Source organism: Hypanus sabinus, chromosome 8, assembly GCF_030144855.1.
Source record: "Hypanus sabinus isolate sHypSab1 chromosome 8, sHypSab1.hap1, whole genome shotgun sequence".
Lineage (NCBI taxonomy): Eukaryota > Metazoa > Chordata > Chondrichthyes > Myliobatiformes > Dasyatidae > Hypanus > Hypanus sabinus.
The window spans coordinates 28,372,476-28,394,190 of record NC_082713.1 but is presented as its reverse complement, the minus strand read 5'-3'; the positions used below and the strand labels follow the sequence as shown (position 1 = coordinate 28,394,190).

Sequence of the window (21,715 nt, the reverse complement as noted above, 5' to 3'; positions counted from 1 at the left end):
TCATTGTGAACTTATTTTTTTTGATATTTCTTACTGTAATTTATAGTTCTTTAATTATAATGTATTGCAATATACTGCAATACAACAAATTTCATGACATATGCCAGCAATGTTAAACCTGATTCTGCTCCAGACTCCCCCCAGAATTCTAAAGGTGTACATGCTAGGGCTAATAGAATCTAGGCATGCTATGTTGGTGCTGGCGGCATGGCGACACTTGCGGGCTGCCCCAGTACATACCTGAACTGTATTCCGCCGTATGTTTCGATGTTTCAATGTAAAGAGAAAGGGAGCAAAGGAGGGACCAGATAGGAGCCGGACACACAGGGAGGAAGGAATTGTGGTGGCACCATGTATTAGGCAGATACGACTGAAGTTAAGTCATGGGGTAATGCTTCGAGGAAGGCAGAGCATGATCAAAACCCTCCCGCAGGACTGGTGGCAGTCAGGGTTGTTGAGGAGTTCTGCCACTGTTGTATCATTTGTGCCCAGCATAACCCTGGTAAGGGCAGAAAGCTGCAGCTGGCAAACCAGCCATGGTCTAGGAGACCCTGGGAAAACATCCAGATGGACTTCACTGGGCCCCTGCAAAAAAGCAGGGGGAAAAGATTATAGACCACTTCACCCAGTGGGTAGAGGCTTTCCCAACTAGAGACTGCATCACCAACACCACTGCATGGATTCTAGTTCGGGAAATCTTCCCAAGGGGGGGACCCCTGTCCAGGTGGACTCAGATCAGGGAGGACGTTTCACAGGGAAAGTGATGAAGGAAATGTGCCAAATGTTAGGGATTCAACAACGGTTCCACATGCCCGACCACCCTCAGAGCTCAGGAATAGTAGAAAGGATGAACTGAACAACCAAGAATGCTGGTGGCGTTTGCTCCCAGATGGCACTTTTAACAAGTGACACTTGTGTCTTTGTGCAGACTCAGTGAGGCAGCCAGTGAAAACACTGGAGTCAGATTAAACTGTATGACTCACCTTCTTGTTGCTCCCACAGACAGAGCAGGGGATCACGTGTACCCAATAACCATGTAACTACAGAGAACCCAAGGATGAATACCAGCCGGCCACCGTTGATGGCAACAGACCCACAACAAACATGAAGGCAGAAGACACCAAGAGTGTGACAGAAACCTGTGAATAGCATGCTAAAGTGCAATGGTGATGATCTGTATTGAAGGCTGGGCACTGAAGGTAGATGGTTAGTTGAACAGCATAGAATATTAAAGATATTGGGGAAAATAGATGGGGAGGGATTTAAGTTAAAGCAGAGACAGCAGGTTCCACAACTTTGATAGCATGGCAGATAGAGAAAGATTTTACACGGCATCTGAAGGTAGTCACCCTCAGGCTGAATGGGAAATGAATACAAATGAACTGGCCCCTTTCAGCAGTCGGGCCAGTGATTGACTGGACAGTTCGGAAGGAGGTGCCACCTGGGAGAGGTCCTTGCAGTCATTCAAATAGAGACCACTCCAACCCCTTCCTGTACATCGATGAGAGGGCCTGTGAGCCTGATGCACTTACCTTGCTGGTGCCCCTGGAATGAGAGAGTTTCAGCTACAAGGGAATGAAGGGGTGAAGTTGAGGAATGTGATTAAGCTGCAATCGTCCAGCAGGGGAAGAGCCAACAGGAATATGAACGAAGCTGCATTTCTAAAGACTGTTGTTCAAATTTATGGAACAATCTCTCTGCTTAGCATTTTGTAGGTAGCCATTAGTGATGATAGGGCAGATTTTTTTTATTAAACAAAACATACTTTATTCAAAAATAAAATTATATACAATAACCATTCAATGACTTTCAATTCTTTACAGTTGTTTCCATTACTGTTGTTACGTACCCCGTCACTGGGTGTCAGACTAGCAAAGATAGAAGCATCTGTTGGAGTCTGGTGGTAGCAACACTAAAGGTGTTTATTAGTAAACGACACAATACAGTATCAAAAATGCAAATATACATATAAAACAAGTTAGCAGTAATAAACCTAAAAGTGTAGGAATAATAATAAGCAATAATAAACAAGCTCTATCAATGTCTAGGGGTAAATGAATTGTCATGGAAAAGTATAAAGTTCAGTACAGTTCATACGTGCTCAGGTAGTTATGTAATTGTTGGAGAGCGAGAGAGAGCGAGAGATTAGGCAGCTGCAGCAAACAAATCTTCTGTGGCTTTCTTAACCTGTCGTGTCGTTGTGACCATTCAGTTATGAACCCTCCGTCCTTCAGCTAGACCGTTCTTCTGTGGTGGACTCATCACTCTGGCATGAGTGGACACACACACAAGTCCCCACCAGCCCTGCTGTCCCACTGTCAACTTTATTGACCGATCTCCTCATTCGGTCTCTGAAACTCCCACCTTTCTGTGGGTTCACAACACTCAGTCAGTGTCCACTGGTGTGTCTGAAGGGTGTCTCTCCAGACCTGTCTTTTATCCCTACTCACAGGGTCTCAGCTATCCATCAACTCTGAATGACTGTGTTCATCAAATCAGGCCACTCCTGCTGTCTCCTGAGGAATGTTAACGAGCAAAGTAAAGTCCTTGTAGTGAAAGGTAAATAATCCAGAGTCAGAATACAATAAATCAACAGTCTCTCTCCCCCTCTTATCTCTAGCAGATGTTTTTGCCTGGGCTTCATCTCTCTCTCTCAGTAGCAGCATAGCAACAGCAATAGTTCATAGTTCTCGGGGTGGGGGGGAATGGTTAATTCTGCACCCCATTTTCCATCAGGTCTGTTCATCACTCATAACACTGTCTTTACATTTTCAAAATTTTTGCCATCCACATGCCACTCTGTTCTTTCATATTTACATTCAGGGGGTATACCCCCAACCCCCTACCCCTCAACTCCCACGGGAGAAGAACCCTAGACTCTGGTCTTTCCCCACCGGGCCCTTGCGGTGGCTGCACCGAGTTTCAGTGCGTCCCTCAGCACGTACTCCTGCAGCCGAGAATGTGCCAGTCGGCAGCATTCCCCCACGGACATCTCCGTGTGCTGGTAGACCATCAAGTTTCGGGCCGACCAAAGAGCATCTTTCACCGAGTTGATGATCTGCCAGCAGCACCGGATGTTGGTCTCTGTAGATCAGAGAGTCCTCTGTTACGCAGCTGCTGGGGATGAACCTCAACATTGCCCCTTCCATCCTCCTCCATACCTTCTCTGAACCCACAGTGTGCAAAGAGGTGGGTCACCAACTCCTCCTCACTGCAGTCCTCCCATGGGCAGAAGGGTATGTAAATGACGTTCCGGGCGTACAGGAGGGATGAGACTGGGAGGGATAGGGCAGATGTAGACGTACTTAAAGTAATTGTGGGAAATTCCGAGGTAGCTCAGAAGCATTTTGCTGCTCTATTTGAGTAGATCCTCCTTAAGGTTGGCCTTTCCTGATACAAATTTAGTTATGTCCAGGAAGAGCAAGAGGAGGGACTGTTAGAACAATTTTGGGGGTTAGCACATGTAGCACAATTAATGTAACTGACTTCAGCCGCTAGCCTTCAGATTTGAATATACATTGGAGATTTAATTTAAAATACTGCTCTGAACAATAGGTTCGTATAAGCCTTGAATCACGGACCAGACATTGCTGATTAAAATTCATTTAGATATCTGTGGTGTGATGTAAAGTTTATGTGTAGTTTCGAAGAAAACATTATGAATGCAATGTAAATATGGAATTGTCCTTTGATGTTAAGCACATAAAATATCAGGTAGTGTAGACCAGCCAGACCTTTTGACCAAAAGTGTTTCCATATGATGCCTACTGTATCTTGTTTTGTTGAATAAAGAGGCTGCTTCATATCTACCAGTACCTTTCTCCAGTGACTTCATTCATGCAAAAACATGTGACAAATAAAGTCAATCTTAATCTTTATCCCATTACCCAGACACATTCCTTTCCTCTGTCTGGCTCCATCTGCTCATCATCCACATACCTATCCATCTGGATTTCTTCTCCCTTGGTTCACCTTCCCAAACTCCTTCCCCACCTGGTACATCATCCCTCCCTATACCCTACCAGCCTCTTTCCCTATTCCCCATCTCCACTCTCCCACCTGGCTCCATCTGCCCTTATTTCACCCTGCCGCACACCTCAGTCTGGTTCCACTTATCATAGACCAGGCTCTACCTCACCCCTCCCCTCTCATTTTTATGTATGGGCTATCTTTCATCTACATGAGCAGACCCCAACCTTTCTTATGGCATGTATCCTACCATTAACCAAGGATTCCATGGACACCGGATTGGGAACCCCTGCTCTACATTCTCAGTTCTGATGTAGGGGCTTAACCCAAAACATCAACCATCCCTTTGCTTCCGCAGATGTTGTCTGACCTACTGAATTCTTCCAGTAGTTTGTTTTCTCTTGCTCCAAGTTCCAGCATCTGCTATCTCTTGTGTCTCCATTTCTCACTTTGAAGAAAATTAAATGCAATTCCAATAATTTCGGGGGTGTTTCACTTCAGAAACTTGACCTGTCACCTTCCAGTGGGAAATGAGCTTTAATGTCTGACGTGGTTGTCAATGAAAGATTGTTGCAGTGGAAATTGGTCAGCATTCCACTGAGCTTTCATTGCAAGGCACTGGAAGGAACCCTCAGTTAGCTTGTGCAGTTCAGGCAGATCTCCAGCATTAAATCAATCAATTGCCAACTCCAATCCAATGATCTCCATCAGTCAGGAATTGGCTCTGTTACTTGACCTCAACAACCAACCAATAAGAAACAGAAGATATTGGCAAACTCAACGGGTCAGCATCCATGGAAAGGGAAACAGTTTGTGGACTAGACCTGAAACATTAATCGTTTCTGCTGCTACAACCCGCAAAACTTTTACCAGCAATTTCTACTTTCATTTTAGACTAGCCATACCCCTCCCTCCTATCCCCTCCTAGCTTCTTACATCATCCCCCTCCCTCACTCACCCATCTTCCCTCTCAACATTCAACACAATCCGGTAAGATGGTGGCATGCTTGGATGCATCAGCTTCTAAGGGACCAATCAAGGGTGTTGAGGTCTTTCTTAAATGTATTTTTTTATGATTGCAAGGGACTCACCCCAGAATAACAACTGGTTACTTTCCTCCATAGATGCTGGCTGACTTGTTGAATTCCTTCAGCATTTTGAGTATGTTTCAGCAGTTTTTTAAAAATTTCATCTCCTACCAACTTATCGCACATAATCATTTAACCAAAATTTCTAAAAATTAATCTGTTCATCCTAAGCAACACATACAAAATGCTGGAGGGACTCAGCAGGTCAGGCAGCATCTATAGAAATGAATAAACAGTCAACATTTCAGGCCTGAACCCTTCTTCATGACTGGAAAGGAAGGGAGAAGATGCCAGAATAAAAAGGTGGGGGGAGTGGAGGAAGGCTAGCTAGAAGGTGAAAGGTGAAGCCAGGTGGGTGGGGAAGGGCTGGAGAGGAAGGAGTCTGATAGGAGAGAGGAGTGGGCTGTAAGAAAAAGGGAAGTAGGAAGGGACCCAGGGGAAGGTGATAGGCAACTAAGAAGAAGCAATAAACCAGAGTGGTGAGTAGAAGAGGAGGGGAAAGGGAGAGAATTTATTTTACCATAAGAAGAAATTGATATTCATGCCATCAGGTTGGAAGCTACTCAAAGAGAATATGAGGTATTGCTCCTGAGGGTGGCCTCTTCTTAGCACAGGAGGAGGCCATGGACCAACATATCGGAACAGGAATGGGAATCAGAATTAAAATGTTTCGATTTTGGCGCTTTTGGAGGTGCTCGGTAAAGCAGACCCCAAATTTGCGACAGGTCTCACCAATGGAGAGGAGGCAGCATCGGGAGCACCAGATACAATAGGTGACCCCAGCAGATTCGCAGGAGAAGTGTTGCCTCACCTGGAAAAACAATTTGGGGCCCTAAATGAGGTGAATGGGTAGGTGTAGCACTTTGGCCACTTGCAAGGTGGGAGATTAGTGGGAGGGAGTGATTCCTGCAGAAAGCGGAGGGCTGGGGGGAGAAGGTAAAAATATGTTGGGTGGTAGGATCCCTGATATTTGAACCTTTCCCTACTGAAAACTGTCTGGATTAATTTTGCATGTAATATACCCACAGGGGATTATTCCTGTAACACAGCCAGGGAAAGCTATCTTCATTTGAAATTGATTTACTTGCAAGCATTGGCTAATCTCATCTCACCTATTTCTAGTGGTGAAAGATTTTTCATAGCTTCTGCATTTACATCATTCCAATGTTCACAAGCTGATTTCTTTCTGGTAATACAGGTGAAGTTTATCCCCTTGAGCAGAAGTCGAAGGCGAATAAAACAAAAGGAATTCATCAACTATCTTTTCCCATTAATCTCTTCACAGATGGCTTGATACCAGTAATGTGAGAGGCTTAGAAATAATAGATCTGCCTACTATCCTTGGGGACCTACTTCACTGACCTGCAAAATGATCCAATAAAATTAAAGGGGAACAAATTATAGTGGAATCCTCCGTTGTTTTTTCTTTTTTCTCCATTGTTTTTTAGGAAAAGGTTGATAACTGGGAGGTGTTGCTACGTGGTACATATGAAAGAGATTGAAACCTTGAAGGAAGACACTCTGATTATGTCCAAACGAGTTAACAAGACAGATCAATTTGAAATAAGACTTTTTTTACTTAGATTGGGTGTTGCTTTTAAGAATTAGTGATATGAGAGAATTTTAACAAGAACACAGAACAGTACAGCACAGCAGAGACTGTTTGACCCACACCACTGGATCAGCTGATCCTAAAGGTGCTTAAATGCCGTTCTGAAGGGATGGGTGATGGCCTCTGTTTCCCTGGGCCAATCAAAAGGGAACTGGTTTCAAATCCCCAAATCCAGAATGGCAGAGATGGGCGTCTCACGGTTTCCAGTGCAGTATACAAAAGAACGATTTTCTTACTCATAAGTGGTGGAAAAGCATGCCAAATGCCAGACAGCAGACATATTTACATTCAGAGCTCATAGTTTGGTGCAAAGATCAAAGGTAGCTGAGGTTCACAGTTGCAAAGAGTGAAGGGCATTTTGAGATGGCAAATAGGGTACGTAATACCCATAATTTCATTTCAATTCCAGAAACTCTATTCCCACCAAGATAGTTTCCCATCACTCCAATTCTACATGACTATTGAATTGTTCCCAGATGTCATGAATCATAGAGCCATACAGTACTGGAACAGTTAACTTCAGCCCAACTCAACCATGCTGATCAATTTGCCTACCTTGGCTAGTCCTATTTGCCTGTATTTGGCCCACAACCCTCTAAACTATATAGCAGGCAACTACATACATATTTAACAACAAAACTTGCAGCTGTCTGCTGCACATTCAGTCCTGACAAAGGGTCTTGGCCAGAAATGTTGACTGTTCATTTCCCTCCAGAGATGCTGCCTGACATGCTGAGTTCATCTAACATTTTATAGTATGTTGCTACACATTCAGCAGGTTTTTGTTGGGTTTAAGGAGCAGGAATGGTGATTGTTAGGGTTTCAACTCTAATATGAGGCAGAGGAGCAAACAGTAAGGCAGCATGAGATTTTCAAACCCCAATGTCTTCCCGATATTTTTTTTGTGGAATAGCTCAAATACTTTGTAATGAGACAATGACAGATTAATGTCCTTTTGCTTAGAAAGGACAGCATTTAAATGCAACACCACAATAGTCAGGTTTTTTTCTTCGGCAGTTTGAACGGGGCACGACTGTGCAAGTGCGTGAAGGTCAGCCTCTGAGATCAGCGGGAGAGAAACTTAAGAGCCTACTAGATGGGTATATGGAGGAATTTAAGGTGGAGGGTTATATGGGAGGCAGGGTTTAAGGGTCGGCATAACATTGTGGGCTGAATAGCCTGTACTGTGCTGTATTGTTCTTTGTTCTTTACCAGAGTAATAATTCATGCCTGGAATGATAGGTAACAAATTTGAATTCACCTTCCATAGGGAATTTAAATTTAGATGGAACCATGCAACAGCGAAGGCGTAAAAGGAGTCCATTCAGCCCATCAAGTCAAAGCCAGATCCTAGTAGAACAATTCCATCCCTACCCCCTCCTCTTGTTCTATAGTGCAGGGAAATATTTAAACATTCTGGAATACAAAGCTGATATCGGTAATGATTTATTCCCATTTAGTTGGTTGAATTGGAATTGTGCTGAGATTTAGTGAGAAGTTCTTCTTGCGTAATGTTCATAGAGATCAAATTATGTACACAGTCATTATACACCCGTGACTATGGGGCTAGGCATGGTTCAAAGCCGTCTCTAAGTTTGCTGATGATACAGCTGTTGTTGACAGAATCTCAGATGGTGACGAAGAGGCCTACAAGAGTGAGAAAGATCAGCTGGTTAAGTGGAGTCACAACAACAACCTTGAACTCAGAGCCAGTAAGATCAAGGAATTGATTGTGGACTTGAGGAAGGGGAAATTGGAGAATACACACCAGTCCTCAACAAGGGGTCATCAATGGAAAGGGTGAGGAGCTTCAACCTCCTGGGTGTCAACACCTTCAGAGTTGCATCACCATCTGGTATGGAAGTACCAGGACTGGACAAAGCTGCAGAGGGTTGGAAACTCAGCCAGGTTCATCATGGGCACTAGCCTCCACACTATCAAGGAAATGCCTCGAAAAAGCAGCATCTATCATCACCCCACCAGGCTGGGCGTGCCCTCTTCTTATTGTTACCTTCAGGGAGGAGGTACAGGAGCCAGAAGACCCAATGCTTTAAAAACAGCTTCCACCCTCCACCATCAGATTTCTGAATGGCCCATGAACCCATAAACACTACCTCACTATTTTGCTCTCTTTTTGGCACCACTTACTTATATGTATGTGTGTTTTTGTGTACATACAAATGTTTGTGTATATATATATATATATATATATATATATATATATACACACACACACGTGTATACATATATTTCTTATTGTAACTTACAGTAATTTTTCATGTATTGCACTGTACTGCAGCTGCAAAACAACAAATTTCATGATGTGTCAATGATAATAAACCTGATTCTAAGGTAATACAAGATAAAACAATAAAAGAATGCAGAGAGAAATATAACAGCTACAGAGGAAGTACAATGCAGGTAGCAATAAGGTGCAAGATGATAACGAGGCAGATGGTGAGGCCAACCATTTATTTTATCATACTAGGGAACCCTCCAATAGTCTTACAACAGCGGGATAGCCATTCTGTATGCTTCCTGAATATCGGTGAGACCCGATGTAGATTGGGAGATCACTTCACCAAGCACTTATGCTCCATCAGGCAACGATGGTGGAGGTGGATATGATAGGGTCTTTTAAGAGATTTTTGGATAGGTACATGTAGCTTAGAAAAATAGAGGGCTACGGGTAAGCCTAGTAATTTCTAAGGTAGGGACATGTTCGGCACAACTTTGATGACTGAAGGGCCTGTACTGTGCTGTAGGTTTTCTATGTTTCTAGAAGTTGGATCTCCTGGTGGTCACCCATTTCAGTTCTACTTTGCAACCCATTCCAGCACGTCAGTCCATGGCCTCCTCTACTGCCATGACAAGTCCATACTTGGGTTGGAGGAGCAATGGGACTGTAGCTGAGAGGGTGAGTAGTTTCAAGTTCCTCAGAATACACATCACCGAAGATCTCACCTCCACTGTACATACCAGCTGTGTGGTGAAAAATGTACAACAGCATCTCTTTCACCTCAGGCGGCTGAAGAAGTTCAACATGACTCCCCAAACCCTCAGGACTTTCTATAGGGGCACCATCGAGAGCATCCTGACTGCCTGATATGGGAACTGTACTTCCCTTAATCACAGGGCACTGCAGAGAGTGGTGCAGACATCCAGCATATCTGTGGCTGTGAACTTTCCTCTATTCAAAACATTTACAGCAGCAGGTGCATAAAAGGGGCCTGGAGGATTATCAGGGATTCCAGCCACCCCAAACACAAACTGTTTCAGCTGCCACCATCTGGCAAGCTCTAAGGCCAGGACCAACAGGCTCAAGGACAGCTTCTTTTATCAGGCTGGTAGATTTATCAATACACATTGATCTGATTGTATATATGACTGTGTATACATGTATATAAAATAATACTGTATACAATCTTAACGTCTGGGCAATATTCTCCCACATTTCCTCTCTTTATTGCTTGTACATAGCGATGGAGGTGCAACATAAAGATTTTTACGCTCTTCAATGTGAGAAATAAAAATAAACATAAATTCAAAACATACATACAGATACATAGTACCTTATATATTCCATCTGGGTAGCCTCCAACCTGATGGCATAAACATCAATTTCTTGAACCTCCTGTAATTCACACCCTACCCCCCTTCACCATTCCAGTTTCCCTTTCACACCTTATCCCCTTACCTACCCATCAGCTCCTCCTCTTCCCCTTCCTTCCATGGTCTTCTGTCCTCTCCTATCAGATCCCCCCTCCTCCAGCCCTTGATCTCTTTCACCAATCAACTTTCCAGCTCTTTACTTCACCCCCCCCCCACCAGCTTCACCTATCACCTGCCACCTTGTACTTGTTCCTTCCCTCCTGCCACCTTCTTATTCTGACTTCATATTTCTTTTCTGTCCTGAAGAAGGGTCTCACCCAAAACATTGACAGTTTTTTTCTCTCCCGTAGATGCTGCCTGGCCTGCTGAATTCCTCCAGCATTTTGTGTGTGTTGCTTTGGACAATGAATAAAAGCATTAACTGCTTCAGTCAGCATTGCTTTGCCTATTATAGTCAAAACCTTTGACTTTGGCCCTGACTCCATCCAGATGTTAACAACATCTGTCACAGTGCAGTCCTGAATTTTATTTATCAGGTGACTGATACCTAGTTTGCTAAAGCAGACATTTCCATCATTTCTCAAATCTGAATCCTAACTGCTTATTTTCTTTTGCAATAAAAAAATGCCTGATCTCATCTCTCTTTCTGGCTTTTGACACGTGGCTCCAGTCCAGCCTCTCAAGATAAATAGGGAAGACAACAGCAGTGGGGCAGAGCTGGTTCATCAGAATTGCAGGTCCGTTCTCACTGGAACTATTGCCACTCTTCTGGGGAAGAATATCAGCAATCGTGGAAATTTGATGGAGATGGTTAACTGCAGTAATTTCTGAAAGTGCCCATGCCTCAAAAATTCCTTTAAACAATGTAATTCACAGCAAAGATGGCAACATAGGATCATTGAGAATGCAGCATGGCCCGCCAAGCCCACATCGACCATCAACCACCCATTCATCCTCAACGTATGTTAACCCCACATTTCCCTCACCTGCCCCACTCACTCGGGGCAGTTTACAAACACCAATCAACCTCTCAACTCAAATTTGAGCTTGGAGGACTTGGGTCTGAGATGCCACTACAAAACCCAAATGTTGAATAGGTCATTTCCCTCCACAGATGGTCATTGAATCGTGTCTTCAGATCCTCAGAGTTTGACTCCTTACATTGAGGGCCACAAGGTATCTTCTTCCACTCACTTCACAATGGAGGTGTTCCCAAGGTTCCGCAGAAAAATCTCTCTTCTTGCTTCCTCAACAGGTTCAGTATAGCTTTAGAAAACCATGGTATTTGTTCCCCACATTGTGTCATTTTTGAAGGCCTCTCAAATCAGAATGAGTCACACTATGTCTGCCATATGTGCTGAAGCTAATTTCACCCTGCATTTTCAACATACACTCAGTGGCCACTTTATTAGATACACCTGTATATCTGCTCATTTATGCAAAGACCTAATCAGCCAATCACGCAGCAGCAATTCAATACATCAAAGCATGCAGACATGGTTAAGAGACTCAGTTGATGTTCAGATCAAACATCAGATTGGGGAAGAAATGTGATCTAAGTGACTTTGACCATGGAATGATTGTTGGTACCAAATGGGATGGTTTGTGTATCTCAGAACTGCTAATCCCTTGGGATTTTCACACACAGTGCTCTATAGTTTATAGAGAATGGTGCTAAAAACAAATAAATAAAATCCAGTGAATGGCAGTTCTTAGGCAAAAAGGCATTGTTAATGGAAGAGGTCAGAGGAGAATGGCCAGACTGGTTCAAGCTGACAGGAAGGCAACAGTTACTCTGTTGCAACCATGCGCTGTGAGAGTGGTGCGCAGAAGAACATCTCTAAATACACAACACGTCAAACCTTCCAGTGGATGAGCTACAGCAGCAGAAGCCACGACCATGCACTCAGAGCAAACACGAGGAAATCTGCAGATGCTAGAAATTCAAACAACACATACAAAATGCTGGTGGAACACAGCAGGCCAGGCAGCATCTATAGGGAGAAGTGCTGTCGACGTTTCGGGCCGAGATCCTTCATCAGGACTAACTGAAAGGAAAAATAGTAAGAGATTTGAAAGTAGTGGGGGGAGGGGGAAATGCGAAATGATAGGAGAAGACCAGAGGGGGTGGGATGAAGCTAAGAGCTGGAAAGGTGATTGGCAAAAGTGATACAGAGCTGGAGAAGGGAAAGGATCATAGGACAGCAGGCCTCAGGAGAAAGAAGGGGGAAGCACCTGAGGGAGATGGAGAACAGGCAGAGTGATGGGCAGAGAGAGAACAGAAAGGGGAGGGGGAAATAAATAAATCAGGGATGGGGTAAGAAGGGGAGGAGGGGCATTAACGGAAGTTGGAGAAGTCAATGTTCATGCCATCAGGTTGGAGGCTACCCAGCCGGTATATAAGGTGTTGTTCCTCCACCCTGAGATTGGATTCATTTTAACAGTAGAGGAGGCCATGGATAGACATATCAGAATGGGAATGAGACATGGAATTAAAATGTGTGGCCACTGGGAGATCCTGCTTTCTCTGGCAGACCGAGCGTAGGTGTTCGGCGAAACAGTCTCCCATTCTGCGCCGGGCACTCAGAGGCCACTTTATTAGGTACAGGAGGTACCTGAAGGTTTATACTTAAATTGGTTTTAGCAGGTGAAGTTATTCAGAACAAATTTTCATGTACAATGATCACTCAATTTGTCTTGACAGTTCACAAGCTACTAACTATACCTGTCATGAATTCTAGGCCAGCTGATACGTTATTTCTGTGAGCTGGTTAATGTTTGTTATTCAAGAATCAACTTTCCTTGCAACAACACACACAAAATGCTGGAGGAACTCAGAAGGTCAGGCAGCATCTACGGAAAAACGTACAGTCAACTTTTCAGGCCGAGACCCTTCGGCAGGACTGGAGAAAAAGCCCAATGATCCCAATCCTGCCAAAGGGTCTTGGTCCAAAATGTCAACTGTATTTTTTTCCATAAATGCTTCCTGGCCTGTGGAGTTCCTCCAGCATTTTGTGTGTGTTGCTTGGATTTCCAGTATTCTCTCTTGTTTGTTGCTTTTCCTTGCAACAACCATTTTTACTTTGTGTGTCAGTCAAAGCTCTGAGGTCTCCTTGATACTGACTTAAAAACAGCTTTAGATCAAGCTGTTGATTAAATATTAAAGTGCAACATACAGTAATTTCCAGAAGTTCTTGACCATGAATTTCTATCAGTTTAACCAAAGTCAGGTCCCTTCATTTGCAGCGGACTCAAAGGGGATTTTAAAATTATGCTAATGATGATAAAAATATTATTCCAGTTAACATTGTTTAGAAAAAAATGTATTAAACTATAACTGTTGTAATATGAAACAAAAATACAATGCTTCCTGAAATTCCATTTTTATATCACCTTTTTCCTAGCTTTGAGTTATTTAGTTTAGAAATTGTTCTCATTAGCCACATTGTACAGAAACATAAGTTACATTCAGTCATTACCAAACAACATACAATGCTAAACACAAAATACTCTGCAGATGCTGTGGTCAAATCAACACGTACAACAAGCTAGATGAACTCAGCAGGTCAGGTAGCATCCATGGAAATGACCAGTCAACGTTTCAGGCTGAGACCCTTTGTCAAGACTGAAGAGGGAGGGGGCAGGGGCCCTATAAAGAAGGTGGGGGGAGGGTGGATGGTGCCAGGTAAAAAATCAATCAGAGGAAAGATCAAAGGGTGGGGGTGGGGAAGCAGGGAGGGGATAGGCAGGAAAGGTGTAGAAGGAATGTAAGGGGAAAGCACTATGGGTAGTAGAAGGAGGCGGAACCATGAGGGAGGTGATAGGCAGCTGGAGGAGGAGGCAGAGTGAAACTGGGATGGGGGAAGGGAGGGGGAGGGAATTACCATAAATTGGAGAATTCAATGTTCATACCAAGGGGCTGGAGACTACTCAGACGGTATATGAGATGCTGTTCCTCCAACCTGAGTTTGGCCTCATCATGGCAGTAGAAGAGACTATGTATGGACATATCCAAATGGGAATGTGAAGCAGATTTGAAGTGGGGTGGCAACTGGGAGATCCTGTCTGTTGTGGCGGACGGAGTGGAGGTGCTCGATGAAGCGATCCCCCAATCTGCGTTGGGTCTCACCGATGTAGAGGAGGTCACACCGGGAGCACCGAATGCAATAGATGACCCCAACAGACTCACAAGTGATGTGTTGCCTCACCTGGAAGGACTGTTTGGGGCCCTGAATGGTGATAAAAGAGGAGGTGTAGGGACAGGTGTAGCACTTAAGCTTGCAGGGATAATTGCTAGGTGGGAGATCTGTGGGGAGGGATGTGTGGACCAGGCAGTTGTGGAGGGAACGATCCCTGCGAAAAGCAGAGAGGAGTAGAGAGGGAAAGATGTGCTTAGTGGTGGGGTCCTGTTGAAGGTTGCGGAAGTTGTGGAAGATAATATCCTGGATCCGGAGGCTGGTGGGGTGGTAGGTGAGGACAAGGGGAACTCTGTCCCTGTTGTGATGACAGGAGGATGGGGTGAAGGCTGAAGTGTGGGAAATGGAGGAGATGTGGGTGAGGGCATCATTGATGATGGCAGAAGGGAGACCATGATCCTTAAAGAAAGAGGACATTTGAGATGTCCGGGAACAGAAAGCCCCATCCTGGGAGCAGATGCGGTGGAGATGGAGGAACTGGGAATAGGGAAAAGCAGTTTTGCATCTGGCAGGGTGGGAAGAGGTATAGTCGAGGTAGTTATGAGAGTCAGTGTGTTTATAGAAGATGTCATCTATTGCTTATAATGCTTCTTCTTCCTAAACAGTCTTAAAATGTCTTAGCCAAATATACAAAAAGCATTGTATTTCATCTAGGTTTCTTTCATAATTTTTTTTACACATCAAGCTAATTTTGTGGGATTGTGTGGGTGGATTTATGGCTGTTCTGCATACTTTTGCATGCGGGTATTTATTTGCAAGTTCCTGCATATCTGTAATTATGGAGAGAATGTTTTTCGTTGTTTTTTGGCTTATTGGATTGATTATGTAATATCACATGATCTTCCTTTACTTCAGATGAAGACATCTTTATGCTACTGATTCAATAGGCCAACTACATTCCAAATTTTCTGTCATTTCAATGATTTTACCATATTCCTGCTGTCGTTGGATGTACAATCTGTCCAATACTTTCAGTTGTTTTAAAGGATATTCAGTAATGAATCCCAAAAGATAATTGATCGATGCCTTCAATCTTCTGCCCTGTTAAATCGAAAGTGTAGTTCCCTAAACTCAATTACTCCTGATAATGAATTTTTTGATAATCCAGATAATGCATTTTTTGCCCAACAGCTTGAAATTGGATTTCTTATTTCCTTTTATTCATGGGAGGTTGAATATTAGGTTTTTTCCTAATCTTAATAACTGAAGCCTGTAACATCATCCATGGACAATATTTGTTTTAATCAAGCTTTGATGATTTCTGTTTATCAGTTAATTCCCTAATGGTCATAGCACAGATATCAAAAGTATGCTGGAGGCCACCTACCTACCTGTAAGTTCACTCTCCAATTCTCATAATTGTCAAATATTTTCTTAAGATGCTGCAGCCTTTCATTAACTATAGAAAAATTGTGAGCTCCCACTTAATTAATAAATTGTATCATTAGGCCTATTACATGCAGGCTACTCGTCAACAGCTTAGATGATGCCAGAAAGAAAATCCCACCCTCACATCACCCACTCCGAGTTCTGCATATACAGAAAATTCAGTCTCCATTTATGCTAAATAAAAACATCTCATTATTTGTAAATAAAAATACAACTTACTGAACATTGTTTATAGCTTGGCCTCAAAATTCTGATTATACTGTACACATTTTCCATGTAGATAATAATTCTGAAGAACCTATTTCAAGGATCAACCTCCTGACTTGAAGCATAGCTCTAAGTTGTATGGTAGAATTGCCTTCGGCAGTTGCCTAGGACAGGAATCATACTACTGACATAAAGCACCAATAGGTATCTCACTTCTTACAGAAGCTGTAAGAAGGCAGAAGCTGTATTTACACTGCATTTGGTAAATTATCAGGATGACCAATGGTCTTTAAAGAGCTAGTGGTGGCATTGCTCCATCCACCACTACATTTAAGAACCTTTAAGAACCTCATGGTTTGTCTCCCTCCAAACCACCCCACTTTAGGCCTCAGAGTTATTGTAGGTTCTTACAGTCCTCTGTAGGTAATAAACCAATGAGACAGGCAGACAAATTTGGCATGGTCCTGCCAGTACTGTTTTAGTGTGCCTTCAGATCATTTTGGGCATGACCCAAATTACTGGATAGAGTGGACAAAAATATTCTAAGATTAGAATACTGAGGAAACAGAATTAAAATATTATAATAACCTATATTTTATTGGACATCGCCCATCTGTTAATGTCTGTTAAGCAGCATCCGGCTTCAAAACAACTCATTTTTAAATTATTGTATGAAAAAGTATGAAGACTAATAAAATAAATAATCTAAACCTTAAATTACTGGAAAGGAAATAGTAATTCAATTTATCTCAATATTGATATCTTGTTTAATTAAGTTGGATTTATTTCTAGGAATCATATTATAGTCTTATGTCTCTAATAAACAATGCAGGCCACTTAAAACAACTGCATTTCATAAACACCAGATGGTTGGGCAGCAAAGACCCAAAAATCATCAGGTGCGGAAACTGAACTGCAGATGGTAGAGGAATGGAAGCCTCATAATGTGGTTCTTGTTTATCTGCAAAATAAACTGATTGCATAGTGGATAATGGGGCCTTGGGTAACGAACATAGAACAAAGCTGACTTAATTTGTTTTCTTGCATTGAGCCAAAATACAGTGGGTTGGCTTTGTTACAATTAAACTATGCACTGAAACTATGATGAGAATATAAACAAATGTTGCTAGAGCAACAGAGTCTGCTTCACGTCATTTCCACCTACAAATACAAAAATAACCAAAGTGAAGCCATTAGAAATTCAGCTGTAAGACAAAGGTAAGAATTTTATTCATGTTTGCTTTACATTAACAGCTGGAAGGGGATCTTTAACAGATAAATCTCTCAAGTTAATGACACAGAGGATAAAAGAGCATATTGATTGAATTTGCACTTGAGCTAGCTGCCAATCTTACTGCTTGTGTTGGGCAGAAGAGAGAAGCAAGTATGCATGAAAAAGATTTAAGACTCATATTAACTTGTATTTGAAGAAGTGGCCATGTCAGTTTGTTATTTCAGTGCCTAGAAATTATTATCAACAATTATGATAGATATAGCCAGTGGTTTGAGAAATATTGGGACACTTAAGTTTACTGAAATTGGATATAAACGTTAGGTTTGCCCAAACCTGGGCAAGACCAGTAAACACTTGGGGAAATGACTGGATGGGAAATGAGAAAGCAATTACTTGATAGCACCAATCCTTCACTTCACCATTCTCTAAAGGTTTTTATAGTCTGTAATAAAACATGTTCGCATTCTTACTTATTAAGCAGCAAACCTTGCCTCAGGAATACAATGCATTAGAATACAGTGCAATGACCTCGACATTTCTTGCCAAATTGCATGTTTTACCAGTTAGCATCTATCTCCTGTTGAGAGGGAAGAGCATCAAGTATGAGGTAAATGTGTTGCTAGAGGAATTTGAAAACTAAATTGAATCTGGCTTGAAAACAAGGAAATGTTGTTCTAATATTATAATAAAAAGTTATTGGAACTGCTTCTATGGCCTCATTCCTTTTGCGAACTGTGACGTGCCCTTCAAGCCTGGTAAAATAAATGTAAGCAATTCCTTAAGAATCGATACATTTTTCATGTGTGGCGTGGCAGTACTTATGTGAATGCACAAATAACCACTGGCTTCTACAAAATCCAGGTAGTGTAAGCAGACAGTTCCATTCATTCTATATGCATATATTTGAATAGTAATCTCACTAAAAGGCAGAATTCTTTTAACTCAGTGGCTCATTTTGAATTGCTATGAGAGCACTCTGACAAGTTAATAATAATATTTTAAAATTTATTGAGATTAGCTCTGTCTAAATTCATTATAAATTTGAGAACTACACTCAGTGGCCACTTTATTAGGTATGTGTATGGAATCCAGTGAGGTCTTCTGCTGCTGTAGTCCATCCACTTCAAGGTTTGATGTGTTGTGTGTTCAGAGGTGCTCTTCTATGGCTACTGAGTTACTGTCACCTTCATGTCAGCTTGAACCAATCTGGCCATTCTTGTCTGACCTTTCTCAATAACAAGGCCTTTACACCCACAGAACTGCCACTCACTGGATGTTTTTTGTTCCTGTTTTGCACCATTCTCTGTAAACTCCAGAGAATGTTGTGTATGAAAATCTCAGGAGATCAAGAGTTTCTGAGATACTCAAAACCAGCCCATCCAGCACCAACAATTATTCCACTGTCTAAGTCACTTGGATCACATTGCTTACCCGTTCTGATGTTTGGTCTGATCAACAACTGTATGTCTGGACCATGTCTGCATTGAGCTGCTGCCTCATGTTTGCCTGATTAGATATTTGCATTAATACTCAGGTGTACGGGTGTACCTAATAAAGTGGCCACTGAGTGCACTTTCATCGAGGCAATTTATAAAGGGGGAACATTTACTGGTATGTAAAAAGTACAAGAATGCAGGGAGCACACTACAAACATCTGAAGAATAACACCAAGAACAATATTTGTTGGAGACACGTTTTAAGTATTGCACATTAATATTCACTGTCTTAACCTTCAAGACTACAAAGATAACAGAGACTACATTTGCCAGTGATTAGCACATGCCTGTTCATTGTGCACAGGCTTTGCACCAAATTAGAAAGGCTTCAGCATTCAGCGGGGGATGAACATGTTACTGACTGGATAGGCATATGAGCAGGAATCCCACATAAAGACTGCCTTCAATGAATAAAGTTATTTAAAGTTGGCCCACCTCTTAATGATGGTGGCGCCATTATAGCTGTGGATCACACAAATCAGAGGGGCTCACACATGCCACAGCATCCACCATTTTGGCCTGTTGTATACTGGAAGGAATATTGAGTGCCACCTTTCATAAGTGGCAGTAGTACCTTGGAGCTTAAACCTGCGTTACTTCCTCAGAAAGGTAACATTGGTTCTCTCATGCCTGTAGCACCACTACTGTCTTTCCTTTGGCATATCAGCCACACAACCATGACTGCTACCATGCAGAGCAGGTCTTTGGTCTCAGAGCTACTCATCTTCCTATGTTATATCCAGCCTTTTTCAGAACTTCCCAGCTAGACTACAGCCAGGAGTGTAACACTACATGGAACTTTTAGACCATAAAACGGTAAGACATAGGAGCAGAATTAGGCTATCTGGCCTATCAAGCCTGCTCTACAATTCCATCATAGCTGATTTATTAGCCCTCTTAGCCCCCTTTCCTGCCTTCTCTACGTAACCTCTGATGTGCTGATTAATCAAGAACCTATCAACTTCCGGTTTGAATATACCCAATGACTTAACTTCCACAGCTGCCTGTGGCAATCATTTCCATTGATCCATCATTTGATGAAAGAAATTCCTCCTCATCTCAGTTCTAAAAGTCCTCGTGTTCTGAAGCTGTGCCCTCTGGTCCACAACCTCCCACTAAAGAAAACATCCTCTCCATGCCCACTCTATCTAGGCCTATCAAAATTCACTAGGTTTCAATGAGATCTTCCTTCATTCTTCTAAACTAAACTAAGGGTATGGATTATCCAGTTGGTTGACCCCTGCAGGCAATATGACAGGATTCCATTTATGTATTCGGCCTTTCATTCTTCCAATATGGCTTAGTGCCCATTTTTAAGGTATTAGTAGAGGGAAAATAGCATGGTGGCTGTTGGTGAGATCTGCCTGTATATGTACTAAAGCTTATGCATAGTGCTGCACGTGCTAGTGCTCTGTTGAGCTTACTTAGACTGGGAACATGGACTACGTTGTTTGCAGGCTGTATTGTACTATGCACCTAGTCCTCAGCCATGTTGTCAATGGCTATCTCACTGCTTTGCCTGGTGGTTCGAGTGTAATGGAGATAAGAGCTTGGTGCAGAATGAAGGCTATGTGACGGCTGCCAGGATACCGGGCATTGGCTTGCTCTGCTTACTGCCTGTCATCATGCACCAATGAGCACCAAGGGAGCAGATCCCCATCTCAATCTATTATTAGACAGAGATGACACAAAGGGAAGTGTGAAATCCCAACAAAGCTTCCTGCTCCCTTTGGTTTGTTAGCAGTTTTAAATAAAGAACTTTAGCGACTTCCCTTATGCCACAGCAGACAGCAAAATGTGAGATGTTACAAATAACTCCAGCTTCTCACAGCAATACAAGACACAAGAGTTTCATTGCCATTTTCAAAGCTCCTGGTAATCAGACATTGTCCTGTTCAGAGTCATAGCACTCCACTGCACAGAGACACATCCTTCGACACATCTAATTTATGCCAACCTGTTATTCTGCCTAATCCCAATGACCCATAAATAGACTGTAGCCCTCCATATGGCTCCCATCACTGCTTATTCTTAATCAGTAGATCATAGGACTTACTTCATAAACCTACTCTGCATTCCCTTTCAGGCCAATATACCCTCAAGGTATGATCTAATTTAAGCTTTGTGGGACCAGACTATCACCTCTATCTCCCTTTATTACAGACTACAAGTTACAATGGTCAATATTCCATTGACATTTTGGGATTTTTTGTACTTAAAGATTAATATTCATGGATTCATAAGTCTTCTAAGACATCCATTCTTTCTTGATTTCATCATGCTATTCAGTCCTTTGTAGATCTCTTTAAAGAATTTAGATAGAGGATTGCCCACAATCTTAATGAATTGTAAACACGCCACAGGCATCCTTCTGCTTGTATTCTTGGTCAGATTCAATAACTTCACTTCTGCCACATTGAATATCATTTACAAATATTTTAAAAAGATGGAGGTCTTGCTTTGCCTAATTTAAGAATGTATTATTGGGCTGTTAATATATGTTATATGTGTTTTTGGTTATATTGGGCTGATAGAGATGAATGACCTCCATGAGCTGATTTGGAATTGATTGCTGTGAAACAGTTTCACTTAACCTCATTATTAGGAGCATCTCTACCTGTACAACTGGCCAAAATTACTAATTTAAATTTATATCCTGTGATTAAGCAGTCATTACAAATTTGGTTCCAGTTTCATAATTTTTTTAATCTTAAAAAATTTAAACTTTTTAGTTTAATTTATCGAAATTATTTATTTAAACCTTCATTAAGTGACTCTACTTTTCTTCTTTGGAGGAATAAAGAGATTTATTCTTTCACAAATTTGTTCCAAGATGGCCAACTGATGTCTTTTGAGAAATTATTAACTAAATACTTTCTCTCACATTCACATTTCCCGCAATATCTTCCAGT

At 42.2% G+C, this 21,715-nt stretch overlaps 1 long non-coding RNA gene across 1 annotated transcript in view; it reads right to left on the bottom strand.

Annotated features, from left to right (window-relative positions):
* Positions 1-1,856: 1,856 nt before the first annotated feature.
* The window catches only part of LOC132398001 (uncharacterized), a 95,913-nt gene continuing 76,054 nt past the window's right edge, over positions 1,857-21,715 (bottom strand). The window contains exon 6 of the long non-coding RNA XR_009513503.1: positions 1,857-2,516. This is a non-coding gene — a long non-coding RNA (uncharacterized LOC132398001). The remainder of the gene's footprint in view (positions 2,517-21,715) is intronic.